The following is a 5,522-nucleotide window of genomic DNA, read 5'->3' as shown; positions in this document are numbered from 1 at the left end:
CCGTAAATCAAGGAATACAATTATTTGTTGTGTGGCAATCGTCACGTGATGTTTGTTTATGCCACATGATCAAACCATGCTAAAAGAAAGATCGCAATTGAAATCAGGCATGGCACATGTTCTGCTTCAAATGTTAATATTTTTCATGTGTTTCTTATCAGCAAGGGTTTCTTAAAACTTTTGACGATAAAAATGAACGGTAAAACACGACGTTTCGACCGTGCTTCGGTCATTGTCAAGTGAATGGAACGAAATACGGTAAATATGTGTGTATATACATGTACGAAATATAAAAAAATTTTTGCAAGTGTAAACAAACAATAAAACTACAAAGAAAGTGCTAGTAAAAGCTAAATAATGAGATGTTTTTTATTCACAAGCTAAGACCTGCTCTCAATGTACAGTCTGATTCAATTCGTGCTAAGGTCTTTATTTAGCTTTTTACTAGCACTTTCTTTGTAGTTTTATTGTTTGTTTACACCTGCAAAAATTTTTTTTATATTTCGTACATATATATATATATATATATAACTAACTGCAGACAGTACTGTTTCGGCCTTCTGGGCCTCATCGATGCAGTGCTGATGCTAGGTTGGGGGAGAACCGAGAAGGTCACCCCAAACGACCCAACCTTTGTGGTATCGTCTAAGCCATGCCAGAGTGCTCAAACTAGAGTAAACCAGCGAGCATGCGCAATTGCAACGGCAATGACTCATCCTAGATAGAGTGCTCAATTTGGACATGAAAGCAAAGCTTTGTATGCCAAAGAGCTATATCTAACTGCAGACAGTACTTTTTTTTTTTTTATTTTTTTTTTAAATATAAAAGCCTGGAGACCAGGCGGTTTTATTTCGTCAATGATATCTATTTACAATTCTAATTGATTAAAGTATTCGAATTAAATTATGAGTTACTTAAGTATTTACAGGTCTCCATTAACTAATGACATTTTCTCTTACAGGCGGCACGAACAGCGCACGGGCTATAACAGCCCGGAGTAAGCGCCCATCTGTAAGAGCTAACAAAGTTCTATTTACTATTTACAAAGAGTTTTGTCCCGACCATGTGGGGCGCAAGCAGCGCGCGGGCCTGTAGCCCGGAGTAAGGACCCCTCATGGGCGAGGTTTAACAAGTTTTATTATATACAAAGGTTCAGGGGGGAGCAAGAGAGGGAAAGAAGACAGGTTTACCAGCATCGGCCGAACAAAATGCGTTTTTAAAAGACCAAAAGTTCCTTAAGGTATCAGTGTCGCTGCTAAGAATTCTGAGTTGGACATCTTTTTTAATTAAGTCGATAATCGCGTTGGAGCTCAAAAGAGAACCTTCGAAGGTAGCTTTATTTCTGGCAAGCCAACACCAATATATGATGGTTGCCTTGAGAAAGTTAGATAAGGATATACTGGTGGTAGATTGGTCTAGGGAAAAGGGGTAATAGATAGAGGTAGGGGAGATAGAGAAGGGGGAGTCGAGTAGAACACGAAAAAGGGGAGAGAAATAGTCCCAGACTTTCACAACTCTGGGACATCCCAAGAAACAGTGTTCAATAGTTTCTGTTTTACCGCAGATCGCGCATTTGTCATTATTGATGTATCCCCAAGACTTTAGGAGATATCTTACGCGGATCATTCTATGGATCAATAGCCAAATTAGATCGTTCTTCTTGTTCTCAATTAGCTTTAGGCGAGACTTGCGCCACACCCAGGCCCAAAGATTGATGGGGCGGTCCATAGCAGACGCCCAAAAACCGGAGCACCGGGGTGCAACGCAGACGGGGTCAAGCAACAAAAGATATAAATTCTTACTGGTGAGTAAATCAGGTAAGGCACCAGTTTTCTGATGCAAGGTACGGAAATTATCTAAACAAAGCCGGTAGTAATTGGAAGGAAGGAAGGAAGACGGGCCAGAATTTGTGGGAAAAGAAAAACGGGGATCTAGAATAGTTAGCTTATGTCCTAAAAAATATCGAGCTAGGTAATGCCATTTGGATGTGCCAAAGTCATCTCTTAAACTGGAAAAAACAGAAAGGCGCAGGCTAGCGCACTTAGCTTTAAAATTAACGACGTTGAGGCCCCCAGAGGATGGGGGCGCACAACAGCGATCGCGACTTACATTTTCCATTTTTCCTTTCCAGATAAAAGGCCAAATGATCGACTTAAAGCTATCGTGCACCCAACGGGGTGGGGGGATGACTTTAGCAACGTGCCATAAACGGCTTGCGCCTAAAGTGTTTACAATTAAGGTTCTACCGATAAAAGACAGGTCTCTTTGTTTCCAAAGATTTAGAACCGAACTTAGTTTGTCTAATTTGGCCCGCCAATTGTCGTCGTCGACATTGACGAGGCCGTTTGAGAAGTAAACACCAAGCACTCTCATTTTAGTGACCCATTTGAGGCCATAGGGAGATTCAATTCTAGTTCGCCATTTTCCTAACCACATTGCTTCAGATTTGGACGTGTTCAGTTTAGCGCCAGATCCTTGTTCAAATTTTGATACGACTCGGAGAAGTGAAGAAAGAGATCTTTCGGATTTTAAGATGCAAGTAGCATCGTCAGCGTACTGGGATATTTTATATTGAAGGCCCCTTGCTCCGGGGAGCAGGAAACCTTCAATATCTTTACAATTACGGATTTGCGTTGATAATACTTCTGAAACTAGCACATAAAGGAGAGGAGATAATGGGCATCCTTGTCTCACCCCTCTTCTTAAGTGGACAGGGGGGGACAGGGAGCCATTAACAATGATTCTAGAGAAGGCTTTAGAATAAAATAGTTCGACCCACCCACAAAAGGAGGGGCCGAAACCAAATTTACGCAATACTCTCATCATGAATTCGTGGTCAACTCGGTCAAAAGCTTTTTCTTGATCTAAGGAAATGAGAATACCTGGTTCATTAGTTTTGTCAATCATGTCAAGGGCATCACGAAGTAAGGCCAAATTTGAAAAGATAGTGCGGCCGACCACGCCGCACGTTTGGTCTGAATGCACGATGGAGTTCATGACTTTTTTCAATCGTTCAGTGATGATTTTAGATGCTAACTTGTAGTCAGCGTTTAACAAGGAAATTGGGCGCCAATTTTTTGCGAGGCGTCGATCATCTTTTTTGTGGATGAGTCGTAGGAGGCCCTCGTACTGGCTATCCGCGAGGGCGGAGCCAGCAAGAAAGGCCTCGTTCAAAACAGAAAGGAGAGATTCGCTCAAATCGTTCCAAAAACACGAGTAAAATTCTGTTGGGAGACCATCAGAACCGGGTGACTTGCCGGTCTGAAGGCCTTCCAATGCAGTAAGTAATTCTTTATTAGAAAAAGGGCCTTCACATAGATTGCGCTCATAATCAGTCAGTGAAAATTCGAGGTCGTCAATTATTTCAGTTTGAATTCGCATATCAAGAGGATCTTTGGTGAATAAATTCTTGTAGAAATTGGTTAAAATTCTTTCAAGATCATTTTGAGAATTTCTGAGAACACCGTTCTCGTCAAAAAAAGATTCAAAACTATTCATGTCAGCTCGTTTTTTCTCCAGACGGAAGAAATAGCGTGTTGGTTTCTCGCCTTCTTCGAACCATTGTGCTCGGGAGCGGACTTTAGCTCCTTCGGCTTCTTTCGAGATTAGAGAGGACAATTGGCTTTCCAAATCGCTAATTACACCTGGGTTATTTAAGCGATTAGAATGTAAAGCGTTTTTAGCATGGGTTAATTGCTTAGTAATTAGGATTCTTTTGGCATTTGCTGTTCTCTGTTTACGGATACAGTATGAAATACTTGTTTTGCGGATTTCAATTTTTAGAGCATCCCACCATTCGCGAAGGGAGGCGAATTCGGGGATTTTAAGCTTAAAGTTGTTAATCGATTTTGACATAATGTTTTTAAATTCTACATCTGAGAGTAAAGAGCTGTTGAACTTCCAAATTCCAGGACCGTGATTAGAAGGGTTAGTCGTTAGTTCAATTTTTACAAAGTCATGATCGGATAGGTCGTATACGCATGGAAGAATATTACATTTCGTTACTAGGGTTAAGCCTTTAGCGACGAGAAAGCGGTCAATTCTAGATGCCTGGGTATGGTCTTTGTTAGACCAGGTGAAAGTTACTTTGCGCGGGTTGTTTTTGCGCCAAATGTCTGTAAGTGAGAAGTCAGCACAAAGGGATCGGAGAAGTTTTTGATCAGACAATAGGATGGCGGAACAATTTAATTTATCTAGGACATTGTCTACACAATTAAAGTCTCCCCCGATCACTAGATCCCTTTGGCGGAGAAAGTAATTGTGCAGACAAGAGAAAAAACTTTTACGATCCGAAATAGTATTGGGAGAGTAAATGTTTACTAAATTTAGTTTAGAATTATAGTAGTCAATGAGTAAGCTCAATACTCTTCCTTCGGAATCGGTCAAAAAACGGATAATTTTGCCTGGGAAGTTTAGAGAAAAGATGATGGCAACACCGCCAGACCTGCCAGTCCCGAAGGACCACAGACATTTGCCGCGCCAGAGTATTTCGAATTCCTCCGCTTGTTTTTTGCATGAGACATGTGTTTCTTGTAAAAGGATTATGTCACAGTTTGAATAATTTAATTCTTGAATAATTTTTCGACTTTTACTGGAGGACCCGAGTCCTCGCACATTTAGAGAAATTATTTTAAGCTTACTCATTGAATATAAATAAAAAATTAATATCTGTACCGCCTTCTCCTAGGTTTAGCTCTCTCCCATCCATCATCATCAGTTTCGGAGCCAGAGTAGTCACGGCGGGAAGATCTATCGCGGTCATCGCGGCCGCGATAATAATCTCGATCGTTTCTATCTCTCTCTCTTCTGTCGTCTCTCCGGTCATCTCTTCGTTCTTCTCGATCGTCCCTCCCTCGCTCGTCTCTTCGTTCTCTTGGTCGTTCTCTTCTACCTTCGTCGCGTTGTTGTTCTCGTTGTTTCTCTTGATCTTGTTGTTTCTGTTGTTCTTGCTGTTTCTGCTTTTCTAGTAATTTCTGTTGTTCTTCTTGTTGTCGCTGTTGTTCTCTCTGTTGTTGTAGTTTTTTCTGCCTTTCTTCTCTTTCCTTGGCGCGCTGGGCTCGCTCTTGTTTCTTTTCCTCTTCAGTTTTAGGTGGCGTTGGCTCACTATCGACGTTCGCGCTGAAGAGCAGGAAGGGGCATTGAGGCATGGAATGGTTGTCCGCTAAACAAACGGAACATCTTGGCGAGTCTTTACATTCTTGAGCTCGATGCCCAGGGCATTCACAATTAAAACAACGGACTGCAGAGCAGTCTTTGGCCATGTGGTCAGTAGCTCCACAATTCCGGCAAGCTTTTGGCTGATTTGGGTACCATATTTTAATAGGTTCACCAGCTATGTTGATGTTGGCAGGGATAGTTCGATGTAGCGCCATTCGAGCCGTTCTTACTCCATTCTCGATATGTTGTGCAATTTTGTCGCGCCGAAATGAAAGGACACGACCGTAGTGGCTGAGTCGGCCAATCACGGCAGTGTCGGGTAGTTCAGCGGGGGCTTCATGGATCTTGACGAGGACCAAACGATT

Source organism: Stylophora pistillata, chromosome 8, assembly GCF_964205215.1.
Source record: "Stylophora pistillata chromosome 8, jaStyPist1.2, whole genome shotgun sequence".
NCBI classification, from domain to species: Eukaryota; Metazoa; Cnidaria; class Anthozoa; order Scleractinia; family Pocilloporidae; genus Stylophora; species Stylophora pistillata.
The sequence above is the reverse complement of the archived record's forward strand: the minus strand, read 5'-3'. Positions refer to the sequence as shown.